Raw genomic sequence first — 14,243 nt, 5'->3', positions numbered from 1 at the left:
ACCCAGGTTCCTAACATAACTAAAGAAAGCCTTGTGATTATCCTTAGTGTCCTGTGCAATTTTTCTCTCGAAGCTAGCCTTAGACGATTTTATGAGTGCCCGTAGTTTTTTGCTAATACTGATCAGAGATGCCTTCCCTTTTTGGGATTTTGCTCTATCATGTAGTAGCTTCCTCCTTGTATTGTATAGTTTGTTTATGGCTGGGGTCCACCAGACAGGACGTCTGCCTTTGGAGGATTGGGTCTTAGTTTTATTTGGGATTAGATGATCCATGCATTCCTGAAGGTGTTCATAGAATGCGTTTATAAAGGATTCTGCGGTCTGGGCCGTATTTTCCACAGGCCCGGGGGCTTTGAAGGATTCCACCTCGGTTTTGAGGAGTGTGAAATTTGCTTTAGAGAAGTTTTTCACTGTGGTTTTCTGGGCAGGGGCTGGGGTCGGGATGTGAATATCTAGTGAGATTAGTTTATGGTCTGATCTTACCAGTGAGGGATACATTTCTGGTCTGGAGCATAGAGTCCCCATGTTGGTGATGATCAGGTCCAGTATGTTTTCCCCTCTTGTGGGAGTGGTAATAAGTTGTTCCATAGCATTTGAGTTTATAAATTCTAGGAACCTTTGGGCTAGGGTGTTGGAGCTAGAGTAATGCTCCCAGTCTATGTTTGGGTAGCTGAAGTCTCCCAATATAATGGTGTTTGGAGAGACCTTCATATTTTCCAGTGTTCTCAGGAAGGCCGAGTGGGGTTCCTGGGTTTGGGATGGTGGTCTGTAGCAGGCTATAAACTGGAAGGCAGTTTTACCCACTGTTAGTTGAACATGGATAGTCTCTGATGCTTCTGTGCCACCAACCTGGAGGTGTGGGTATCTGACGAATATTGATACTCCCCCTCCTTTTGTGGTTCGGTCCAAGTTTTGGGGCTGAAAAGCATGGCATGAGGTATAACCGGGTAGTACTGGGGTGCTCTCGGGAGCCTTGAACCAGGTTTCTGTTACTGCACAGATATCGATGTTCTCCATGCTAAGGAGAGTTTTGAGTGCATGCATCTTGAGGTTTACACTTCTGGCATTGAGTAGCATTACTATTAGTTTCTTATCCCTTGTGATACCTATGGAGGTGGGTTTGTCTTTTGAGCCTTGCCTAAAAAAGGCACTAAGGGGGTAGCAAGAGCCTTTGCCAATATCCGAAAGCCCAGGGGTGACAGGTGCAAGCTGTCCCTAGTGAAGCATCGTGGCTTGTCGAGCATGTCATCCCAGGCTGACAGACATTGGATCCCCTTTGAATGACACCAATACTTAAGCCAATTGTTGAAATTGATCATCTTGTCTTCATATTGTGATATCATTCTTGGTGAAGGTAAGATGCTACTCAAGGTCAGGGTCATACCGGCCTGGGCTACATGCTCAGAGAGCTCCTCTATGTCTCTTTTCATGTAGTCCAGGGAGATACATCTCAGGTCATTCACACCAACATGGACAATGACTGATTCATATTTGTACTTGCTTTGGAGTGACCTGAGTGCTTGTGTTATGTGGAGTGCCTAGCCTTATGTCCTAGCACCCGACAGGCAGCTCACCGTGACCTTCTCCTTGTTCAGCCTAGTGAGCAGGACATCAGTGTGCCTGACGATAGAGTCACCTATTACATGTGTATCAGGTGTGTTGTTTAGCCTTAAGGGCTGTGACTGTTCGGCACACTGGCTTTGTGAGCTATGTGTTGCATGTGTTTTGTTTTGGGGTAGCGGTTGCTTGGGTGTCCGCTTTGGAGGTCTCTGCTGCTTAGGCAGATTTTTATTTAGAGCCTCCGAGTATGTTTTTGTGTGTTTGTGTGTTTGGTTTGCTGTCGTGGTAGGTCTATGTGAGACTGGAATTGTAGTGAGTGTGGTTTTCTTCTCCTCCTGACTGGTTACTCCAGTACTGAGATGAGAGAGCTTAGCCTCCAGTTTGGCTATATGGTTGCATCTCTCACATGTGTTGGAATTTGTTGGGAGGAGGAGAGGGTTGTCTGTGTACATGAGGCAGTTGTAACATTGCCTCAAGATTCCCAGATTCACCAGCTGGATTGGAGAGGAGGTTGACAACTGACCTTTGGACATGCTAGTATAGTATTGGGAATTCCTTTATAATTGAAAAAAGGGCCAATGGGGAACAAGGTACTCAAGGGGAGTTTGTGAGGGTGTAGTGCTTTTAATTTTTTAGTGCTGACTTATATAATTGCTTTAATGAGCAAGTACCAGGTAACTTAAATGCAATGTGTTACAGGTAACTTGAATGCAAAAATGACAAACAGTAACTTTCTTTCAAGTGAAACAAGGAAATAAGTACAGTAAGCAATGCAGATATCACTAGGGATCCACAGAAGCGCTGAAAAGCTGCGTTTTAGGTCAAATTAGCATTTCAGGGAAATAACAAGCAAACAAACAACAAGCATACAAACAAACTAGATTCAGCAGGCCTGGATCTAGTCTATGCTCAGCAAACAAGGTGTACCAATTTCAGTAAGAAACAGTTCAAATATGCAAGCACTATAAGCCTTTAACCAGAAATTCCCAGCTCAGTCCAGCCTCTCCTCCCACAAGAGTGCAGACCACGAACCTTCTTAATGTAAAATGACTGTCCTGAAGCCCAAGTGCTTAAACCAGAACTAATACACTTTTAGAATAACTGACAATGAGCCCTCAATCAGCAGTTGCCAACTTAGAAGGATGTAAGCTACCTGTCCTGCCACCACAGTGCAGGCCACAAACCTTCCTAATGTAAAACAACTAGTCTGAAGCCCAAGTGCTTAATCCAAAAGACTTAGAATGATAGCTACACTTTAATCAAGTTACTATCAAGCAGTAATAAATACAATTGAATACAGTTATGTATATATATATATATATATATATATATATATATATATATATATATATATGTGTGTTCTTCACCCAGTAGAATGGCTGTCAGGTCAACAGCTACCAATTGACTTCTGAAGGTCATCTAGGCAGCTGATCAACCGGTGCACAAGATCGTACAAATCCCAGTGATTCGGAAAGTTGCCCTTGTGTGATCTCAAAGTTAATATATATAAGTAACAGGAGAGTGTGAGGGTACAGGTCAGCTTGTTTTATTTTATTTTTAAAAAGTAAAAGATTGTATGTGTTGAGGCTGTTTCTTGGTACATGCATACAAATATGTTATCTTCAGAGTTTTTGACTATGTGTGTTCGATATTCTTGCAGCTGACTTTGGATATATATATATATATATATATATATATATATATATGGTTCTACCTCACATAACCGAAACACCAAAACACCGACAACGCAATCACCGAAACCACATAACCGACAGTACAAAAACACGAAATTCCACATGCCCGACAACGAAATAACCGACGGTACACAAACACGAAACCTCATACACTTCACACACCACAATCAACAAACAAAACACATTCCCCATCCAAAACCACATACTAACACAAGCACACCAAAATCCTACAAACCCACACTAAACCTCACATACACAACTACCTACAACCCTAACCCAAACCCTAACCCTAAGGTCCGTCACTACCGACACTTACCTGGCCCCTCCCTAACCCTAACTCACTTATCCCGCTAACCCAAACACAATCACTACCACACTTACCTGACCCGCTCCCTAACCCTAACTCACTTATCCGCCTAACCCAAACACAATCACTACCGACACTTACCTGACCCGCTCACTAACCCTAACTCACTTAACCCACCCCTATCCCCACAGACCGTCAATATCCACACTTACCTTACGCACTAACGTCCGTCACTACCGCATACTTACACAGCCTTTCCCCATGTCGGCATCCTCGGCCGGTAGTTTCATCTGCCGGGTCGGTCTTCTCACTGTCGATCTTCTGGGTCCTGTCGTGTCGGTCTTCTCAGCTTCGATCTTCTGGTGCTCGGTTTCGTGTCGATGTTCCGGCGTGTCGTTGAAGTGAGGTAGAACCATATATATATATATATATATATATATATATATATATATATATATATATATATATATATATATATATATATATATATATATATAGAGAGAGAGAGAGAGTATATATATATATATATATATATATATATATATATATATATATATACATCGTAGCAGCAGTAGACGAAGGGGTACAACAACAATTCCAAGCCAACATGTTGCTGCTGTAGATCCATCTGGACATTACAGTCATGATACGCTATATGATGTTAACAATTTGGTTATCAATCTTACCAACTTTGAGTTTTCCTCCAGTGAATTCAGTGTGTTAAATAAAGGCCTTGGATATATACCCTCTTTTTTTGTCTCACAATTTGATATAGTAAATGATGTGAAAAGTTTTTGCAGACAGTTAAATTTAAAATATCTGTACTCTAATAAAGATTCCTCTTCAGTTATGGGAGAGCCTACTGGCTTCAAATTCCAGAAATCCACATTCATGCCTCCCTACCATAGTACTATCAGAACTTTTGAACAAGTTATTCTTAAGGATTTACAACTTAAGCAAACTGAAATATTTACTACAGGTACTCATAATCTAAGCAAAGATGAGCGAAAGGCTTTGAATTCTTTGAAAAATAATCCTGAAATAGTGATAGTAGGGGCAGATAAGGGAGGCTCAGTGGTGATTTGGGAACGTGAGCATTATTTTAGGGAAGCCAATAGGCAGTTGATGAATGCAGAATTCTATCGCAAGTTAGCATCAGAACCCTTACAAGAACATAAATTACTGATAGATGCATTTTTAGAGGAGTCTTTTCATTTTCACAATATTGATCTGTTTACATTGAGGCAGTTGACAGTGGTAGACCCTAAAACACAATATTTCTACATGGTCCCTAAAGTGCATAAGAACATTATAAACCCTCCAGGACGTCCTATTGTGGCAGGGAGGGGATCGTTAACTGAACCCCTATCTGAGTACCTAGAGTATAAGTTAAAGAAACTGTTGCCATATGTCACAGCTAGAATACATGACACACAACAATTCTTGGCATTGGTGGAAGATTTAGAAGTCATGCCAGAACAATATTTGGGTACTCTAGATGTACAGTCGTTGTACACTTCCATACCACATGCAGGTGGTATTGAAGCGGTACATTATTGGATGTCACAATCAGGATTATTTTCGGTACAAGAACAGGAATTCCTAATTAAAATATTACAGATAGTCCTGGAACACAACACTTTTACATTCAATATGGAATGGTACATACAAATTAAAGGTACAGCTATGGGGGCAACTTTTGCCCCCACATATGCTGACCTCTTTATGGGATATGTTGAACTGCAATATATATATACCATTCCTGGTTGTTTCAAGGATTTACTGATAATGTGGCGGTGCTATTTGGATGATTGTTGGATAGTGTGGGGTGGTAATGTTGAACAATGGCAGATGTTTGTACAATATATAAACAACAATAGATTTGACATCAAATTTATAGGAGGTATACACAGCCATGAGGTCCAATTTTTGGATGTAAAGGTTATCAAGGATGAATCTGGCTTGGTGCATACCGACCTATATAGAAAACCATATTCTAAAAATGGATTTCTTTTTGCTAATAGCTGCCATCCACCCCACACTATCCAAAACATACCTAAGTCCCAATTTTTAAGAGTTAGGAAAATTTGCTCTTCTGAAGGCAGATACCAAAGTCAAGCAGGAGAACTTAAACAAAGATTTTACAACAGGGGATATGGCAACAGACAGATTCAACAAGCCTATAATGATGCATCCACCATGGATAGGACCCAGTTACTAATAGATAGGGAACCGAGGGGCACAAGCCAATATGTAAGTTTTATAACTACATATGGTACTAATACATTCCATATTCGAAACATATTGGCTCAACATTGGCATATTCTAACATCAGATGGGTTCTTTAGTAAACATGTAGATAGGGTCTGCCATTATGCTTACAGAAGAGGGAAGAATCTGGGTCAATATTTTTCTACCTTTAAGAAAGGAGTAACATATAAAGACACCAGTAGTTTCACGGGGGGCAGTACTTTTTGTGGTAATTGTAAATATTGTAAACTTATGGCCAAAACCAAGTCCTTCACTTCAGTCAATACAAACAGAGTTTTTGACATACGCCATTCCATTACCTGTAATAGTACTTGGGTAATATATATGGCAGTGTGCCAATGTGGTGCTTTTTATGTGGGGCAGACTTCTTGTTTATTTAAACAGAGAATTGCCCTACACATCAGCGACATAAAATGTGAACGCACAAGGAGTGCTTTATACAAACATAAGTTGCTACATACAACAGCACACTTCATTTTCATAGGATTGGATATGGTTGATATACCTAATATTAGTGATTACAGAAGACATGAATTATTGACACAAAAAGAAAGAAGGTGGATAGTGCAATTGGGGGCTTTGTTTAAGCCAGGACTAAATGATCATTGGTGAATATTCAGTAGGACATGTTGGTGATTGGAGATATATACGCATATGAGTGGACATATTTTAGTGTATGTTTATATAAGTGAATGTGATTATACGCACACTGAAGACGCTGTGAGCGAAACCGGCCACCGGTCTGTGCATTTGGGGGCAGATTGCCTAATAAAGCGGTTAAAGTCATCTGCTGTTATTTTTTCATTTCATTATGAGTGCTGGAACGTTTGTGGATTATATATATATATATATATATATATATATATATATATATATATATACATATATATATATATATATATATATATATATATATATATATATATATATATACAGACATACCTCACTAAAAGAATCACAAGCCTAAAGCAGATGCCCTATGCTGACCACCGTAAAAAACTCCAGCTATACTCTGTCGTGTATCGTCTACTCCGAGGCAATCTCTGCTTAACATTCAAGGCCATGTCAAACCCAGAGCTGTTGGATGCTACACTTAAAGAAATCCCAATCCCTCAGAGCCACACGCTCCAGAGATCTAAACCTTGTCATCACAATAAACAAAACATGCTGGAGGGCTAGATTCCTGACCCAGAGACTCCCCAGATTCTGGAATAGACTGCCCATACATGTCAAGCTGAGTGCCTCTTTGGCCCTCTTCAAAAGGAACCTTGATGATTGGATGGGAGAAAGGAAATTAACCCCGGGGATCACGTCACTCGTCCTGCTAGACAGGGATCCAGGGAAGTAAATAGTGTGGGAAGAAATACCCAGGGAATTTTTATGGCTAGGCTTGTATAGGCCCTAGGGCCGATAGCCTAATACCAACCTATGAACATGCACACACACATACCCCATACATGCATACATATGTATATGACTATATGACTATATATATATATATATATATATATATATATATATATATATATATATATATATTAATATATATATATATATATATATATATATATATATATATATATATATATATATATATATATATATATATATATATATATATATATATATTTATATGTAGATATGGGTGTATTATTAAATATCGAATACAATCAATGTCAAAATGGAAAACATCAATGTATGTTGAAAACAACACCAATGACACACAATTGTGTAGGCAAGAAAACAGCCTCATAGCATATGAAATTTAAATCTTTTTTGCAGGGGCAATTCACCATGTACCCCCTCCTGCTAATTACATATACCAACTCCAAGGGCGCACAAACATGGGATAAGGGAATATTTCCCAACCCCAAGGATTGTGTGATCTCAGACATCTGTTTACCAGCTACTTAGACAATCATAAACTGTCCACTAGACAGTTGTTGACCAGCATACCTCTCAACTGTACCAAATTCCTTGGTATTTACTGGTTTTGAGCACATAATAATGGGGTGCATTGAATTCCAGAGGAGCCACCTCAATTAATGAATTTCTCTGGTTAGTTTTGAATTTCTTTGGGGGGGTGGGGGTGTTCTTGCTGAAGTCATCATGTGAAGTGGCGTGTGCGATGACATCAACTTCATGAGGCAGCCTGTCAGAACACCTTTAGACTCTGATGTGTTTAGGGCTCAAGGGGTGATGTGTACTCTCTTTTTTTACTTTCTCCATACATGCCCAGTTGTTGTTGCAACAGTGAGAATTTAATTGCCTGAGCTGCAGTAATGTACTAGCGCATGTGCAGCAGTCAGCAGCACACACTGTAACAGTGTCACATCAGTCAGACAAACAGCAAGTCTCGATCTCAACTCTTGAGCTGTTTTTTGTTTTTAAATTAATGTTATGGTTACAGAGGAATCAAGCCATGTTACTACTTAAGTGCAGCAGTTGAGTTCAGTCTGCAGAGTCGGACTTGGACTGGTCCACCCACCGTGATGAGAATGAGAAAATTTATCTTGACTTCTACCGGCTCCTCCAGGTAAAAAGAAAACAGTGACTTACGGGATACTTCATTGTGGTAGGTAGCTTACTAGCTCTACTTCAACAGTAGTAACTGGTAGAAAAAGAGCAATGACAATGATGTATGTGGATGATGTACTAAGGGCTGGACAAAAATAAAAAAAGAATGAAGTCAGTCCCATTATGTACAGAATAAATATGGCATTACTTGAATTACTTTAAAAAGAGCAATTTCTTGATATTGATATGTCTGAGGTCACCAGAAGAAGCATAATGACATAGGCAAGATAGACACATTTCAGAGAAAGGCAGCAAATGGTGAATAATCTGCAAAATGTATATGACCTCATCATGCAGATTCACTGCTTGAAATCAAATTAGTTTAAACTAACTAGTGCTGAACTGTTCTGTGTTTTGGTGAAGATGAGAAAATATAGATAACTGTTGTTAGAGGACTATAAGCCTTGTGTCAACATGATTGCTCATTTTAGCATCATAAGCTTAATTTTATAGGTGGATGTTTCTGGGGTCTTACAAATAAAGTGAATATTTAACCTGTGAACTGTGGTCTTAACTGATTTTGGTTGTTTTAATTCATTATGTTACATCACCTATTACTATGATGGCTGTCATGATACATTGATTGTTTAATGCCACTTTATTGCCTATTATCTAGTCTGGCATCCATTTGCATTATGTTCAGTATGTAATACTACTTAGGAAATAAGTACTGATTTAAATCTGCACTTAAATGTCATTGGCATAGCAATGCTATTGTTTATCTCTCCTTGATATAACCTTTTTAAATGGAAACTTTTACATCATGTAAGAGCTATACAGTCAAAATCAAACCATGCAATACCATGGGGTACAGGCTGAATGCCCCTACAAAATAATTTATGTTTTTTACTGTTTGATTTTGTGTTAAAATGAGATGTTAGCAGTTTGTGTTTTGCTTGTAAAGCCGGCTTTCACAGTGATGATTCCTGAAGGGATCATTGCACTCAGCAAGCCATTATTAATATACCAAGAGCTGAATAGCAGTCCATTGAAGAAGTGGGGTAAATCCAATATCTGGGTTCTTTCTAGTTGTGCAGTAAAAGATGAGTACAAGGTGTTGTGCTAAAACTATTGCCTATCCCATTTCTATACTAATAAATAGATCTATACAGGAAGGAATTTTCCCATCTATTTGGAAGATATCTTATATCATCCCACTACACAAAGGGGGTAAGTCCAACGACCTCTCTAATTTCCGTCCTATAGCACTCTTATCACCTATAGCTAAAATTATGGAAAATGTATTCACAAACAACTCCTTAACCACCTCCTACACAATAACCTACTTGCTAACTGCCAACATGGATTCAGATCTTCACATAGTACTACTACAGCCTTACTCTCCTTTACCAACTCCATTAATTGTAACCGTAACAACTACATCCTATCATCTTCAGTCTTCATAGACTTATCTAAAGCCTTCGATATGGTTAACCATAAACTTCTTCTGCATATTCTTAAATCACTCTCACTTGATCCTCCTTCCCTAACTTGGTTTACATCTTACCTAGAAAACCGTCAGCAAGCAGTTCTCTGGAAAAATACTTTATCTAGTCTCCGCCCCATCTCATTGGGAGTTCCTCAAGGCTCTATCCTAGGCCCCCTTTTATTTTCTATCTTTATAAATGACCTCCATCTAGCTATCCCAAACACTATCTGCATACAATATGCTGACGATTCTACTATTATCTGCTCTGCCAGTACACAAACTGAACTACAGTCTATCACACAAAAAGCTTTTACTACTGTCGAGCAATGGTTCACTGATCGCTGCCTACTGCTCAACCCTAAAAAAAACAAACTGCTATTGTTCTCACCTTCCCATAGAGCTACCCCTCTTAACTTTACTCTTACTTCCATTGACAACACCATTATTTTCCCAGAAACGACTACCAAACTACTAGGAATAACCATTGACATCAGCCTCAGCTTTGATACGCACATCAACAATACTATCAAATTAGTTAATAAGAAAATAGGTTCCCTTTACAGAATCAAAGTCTTCCTTTCACCAGACGCAAACACAATCTTAGCCAGATCCCATCTAACCTCTTCTCTACTATATGCATCTGCCTTATTCACTAACCTCTCCAAAAACAATATCAGTAAACTAGCACAATCTTACCATAATATTGCTCGATTTGCAACAGGAACCCCATTTAAAACTCACCACTGCCTGAACCTAAGAGAACTAGGTTGGCTTGAACTCCCTAACCAACTCCTATTTCAACAATTCCAAATAGCTCATACAATCCTATACCAACCAACTAAAACACCCATACTCACTAACCTCATTTCACCTTACAATAACCTGAAGCATCTACATTCTTCCAACAAGCTACTGATAAATATTACCAAACCTAATAATTCTGCTGGAGATTGCCTCTTTTCCAACTCTGTTGGAAAAATGTGGAATAAATTACCCTCTGACATCACATCTTTGTGCTTTCTCTCACTTTTTAAAAAACAAGTAAAAAATCATCTCAACAATCACTGGCTATGCTCCTGTACCAACCCAGGTTAACTCACTCCTTCCTCTTCTATCCTTTCTATCCTTACAGTAACTTTATATGTATGCTTTCTGACAAAAAAAAAAAAAAAATTTTTTACATGATATTTTGTTTGCAATTTTTAAATTAATGATCCCTACTTACTGCTTTTTTTTGTAAAATTGTATTTAACAATGTCTATGTTCTGTTTCCTATATGTTTTTTTTATATCTGTAATTTACCCTTGGAGCTTTTCTCCCCGGGCCTCTACTGAAAATGGACATATATCCAGCTAGACTAGCCCGGTCAACAAATGTAAAATAAAATAAATAAATAAATAAAATAAATCTTTACTAGTCAGAATGCATAGTGATAGGTAAGAAGCTAAACTATATAATACTTATTACATCCTGCTACTCTGATAACTGAAAAGGCACTATGTATTTAAAGAAACAATACCATAAGTTATATGTGGTATAGAATGGGGTAGAAGACAGTCCCTGACATGCCAGGAAGGTCGGTAGGGGGAACTGGCAGGAATCATATTGGAAGGGGTAATATGATGAGTGGGGATAGGCCTGGTACATACATTGCTGCTAACAAATGGGTAAAAGGACAAGAGCACATCTAATCGATACTTATGTGGGGGTGGGGTGGAGCACATTGCTGTGAATGACATATCCATCCTGCCAGCTATTTTTGTAGAGCCAATGGTATGACGGATGCTCCGCTAACAGGAATATGTTCAGAATCTTAAACTATTCTATGTCTTTGTGTACTCTTGGCATAACAGAGGTAGAAATCTACTAAAATGGAGGGTATGACCCATCAGGAATCAGGATTTGCCACTCCAACTTTTAAACATATCACAAGTCCAGAACAAAGAACATTCTGTAGGCAAAGAAAATCCTGAATCCTGATCACCTTTTTTGATCTTGAGGAAATCTATTAAAAACACCTAAAATGTGAGCATGAAACTGGTTAACTAAAGGCAGCATCTTGATGTGGGTAGCTGCCAATATTTGGCACAAAACTTTCAGTACTGGGACTTTTTCAGAGAATCTCATGAGTATGACAGCTTTTCATTTTGAAATGTGGTCCAAAATGTATTTTGCATCCTTGAAAGACATTTTTATTTATTTATTTTTTTATTTATCTGCTTGCTGACTGGCAAAGTAGATTGATTTAAAGTGGATGTTTTTCAGCTGCAGGGTCAAAACAGATGCAGACATATGAAGCAGAAATTTAACACATTTTATGTAAAATAAAGATTTATGCAGCTCTAGAATGCACATCCATTAGATAATTTGCAGTAGTGTCCTGTCCAGATTTTTCTAGAATGTCCAGGTTAGGTAATATAAACAGAAGTTCTATCCATCATGTCCAGTCATACCAGAGGAAATTCCTCATTGCTGCAATGCTGATCAAATACTATGTTTCACATTTTTCTTTCTCAGAATTTCTGTGCTTGTGTTTTTGACATGATGACGAATGTGAGGGTTGTAAGGTACTACTGCATCTTGCTATATTTAGATTTCATGCAGAGTGATCCCCCGTTATAGCGTGATGATGTTGTTTGCCACACATACATATGCTAGTCCTGAACCCTCCTGCAATGCTTTTGTAAAATTGGCATTTCAGTGCATTTTATTTTCAAATAGTGAATAAATAATTATATACCCAGTTTCAGGAACTCTATGCAAATATTAATAGATTTCTAAAATGAATGACAGTTTGAAAGACAGAGAAAGAGAGAGAGAGAGAGAGAGATGGAGAAAGAGAGAGGGAGAGAAGCACTTGTATTGCACAAGAACTCAGCCAGCCAAAGGTCTCATCAGTTGTGCTGGTAATTCTTTAATCACAGAATCTAGAAATCAAGCTGTCCTATAGCACCATATTTTTTCTTTAATGCACATCCAAGTGTTACTTGGGTAATTAAAATTTCAAAATTTCAGAGGGAGGTGTTTGATACACACACATTCACACACACACACACACACACACACACACACACACACACACACACACACACACACACACACACACACACACACACACACACATTTACAGACATCAATAAAAAAAACACAAGGACAAAAGTGGCATTCATTATCACATCACATTATTATGACTGAAAATGCAATTATCTTTGCATACTCAGCATTATAAGAACAGAAAATTACATTACTGCCACATCTGCTAATCCATTTGGAACAGCCTTGGGACAGTCTGGATTCATATTTGAGCTTTAATATTTGCTCTTGCAGTATAAGTTTTTGTATTTACTTCTGATGTTCTCATTACTTTAGTAATTATTCTTTGCATTACTGCTCCCTAAATAAATCTTTTCACATATCAAACCTCATGATGCAGCTTTATCGATTTCCATCTCTTGTTTCTGTATAACTGTGATGCTATCTATACATTGTCTGAATATGTAATCTATCTAGTTTGTTGACCATGTGTTCTGTTCATTTTTATCTAGTCTCACTATTAGTCTACTGTCTACAGTATACATTTCTTGTTTATACATCTATCTTATGTCTGTTTGTTTCCCTTGTTAAAAACTATATATTTGCATCAGACATTTAGTTTAAAAATGAAATACTTTACCAGCATGTCTGTCTAGATCAGTCATTTAATAGCAGATAGTAGAAACCTATGGCAGTGAATATGCAATTCAATTATGCAAGTCAGCAAACATTACATTTGATTTTCAGACGTCGTCCTTCAGAAAATTCATGCTATGCAAAATCTGTTATTGTGTCAACACTGGAAGTCTGGAAGAGCACTAGAGCAGTATTTAAAGTGTCACTATTTCTTCTTTGCCTTTGTTTGTTGCCCCATTATTTGTGGCTTTGTCTGTCTAGATTTCTTGCTCTAAGAGATTGAAAGTTATTGGTCCTTTTCTAATAAAATTGTAGTTTTCTGGCAAATCACTGGCAAAGGCAGATCTTTGAGGACTGAAGTCAGAAAATAATGGCAGCAGACACTACATTTGATTTTCAGACTTCATCTTTCAGAAAATGCATGCTATGCAAAATCTGGTATTCTGTCAACACTGGAAGTTTGGAAGAGCAGTATTTAAAAAGGATCACTAATTATTTATTCTGTGACATTGTTTGGTCCCCCATTATTTGTGGCTTTGTCCATCCATATTTCTTGCACTAAGATTGAGAGGTATGGCCATAATATCTGCAGTCATATATCTAAATAATTAATTCTATGGAGCTGTATCTGTGCCTTCTGCTGATTTTAATTTCAGTTTACCCGTTAGTGACTTTTGATGCAATGCATATTTTTTATGTATCTCATTTTGTCTGTTCTTCAGTTTGAGTTTAAAAG

The sequence above is a fragment of the Protopterus annectens genome, chromosome 5.part0 (genome assembly GCF_019279795.1).
Source record: "Protopterus annectens isolate FY-2018-M chromosome 5.part0, PAN1.0, whole genome shotgun sequence".
NCBI lineage: Eukaryota > Metazoa > Chordata > Ceratodontiformes > Protopteridae > Protopterus > Protopterus annectens.
The sequence above is the reverse complement of the archived record's forward strand: the minus strand, read 5'-3'. Positions refer to the sequence as shown.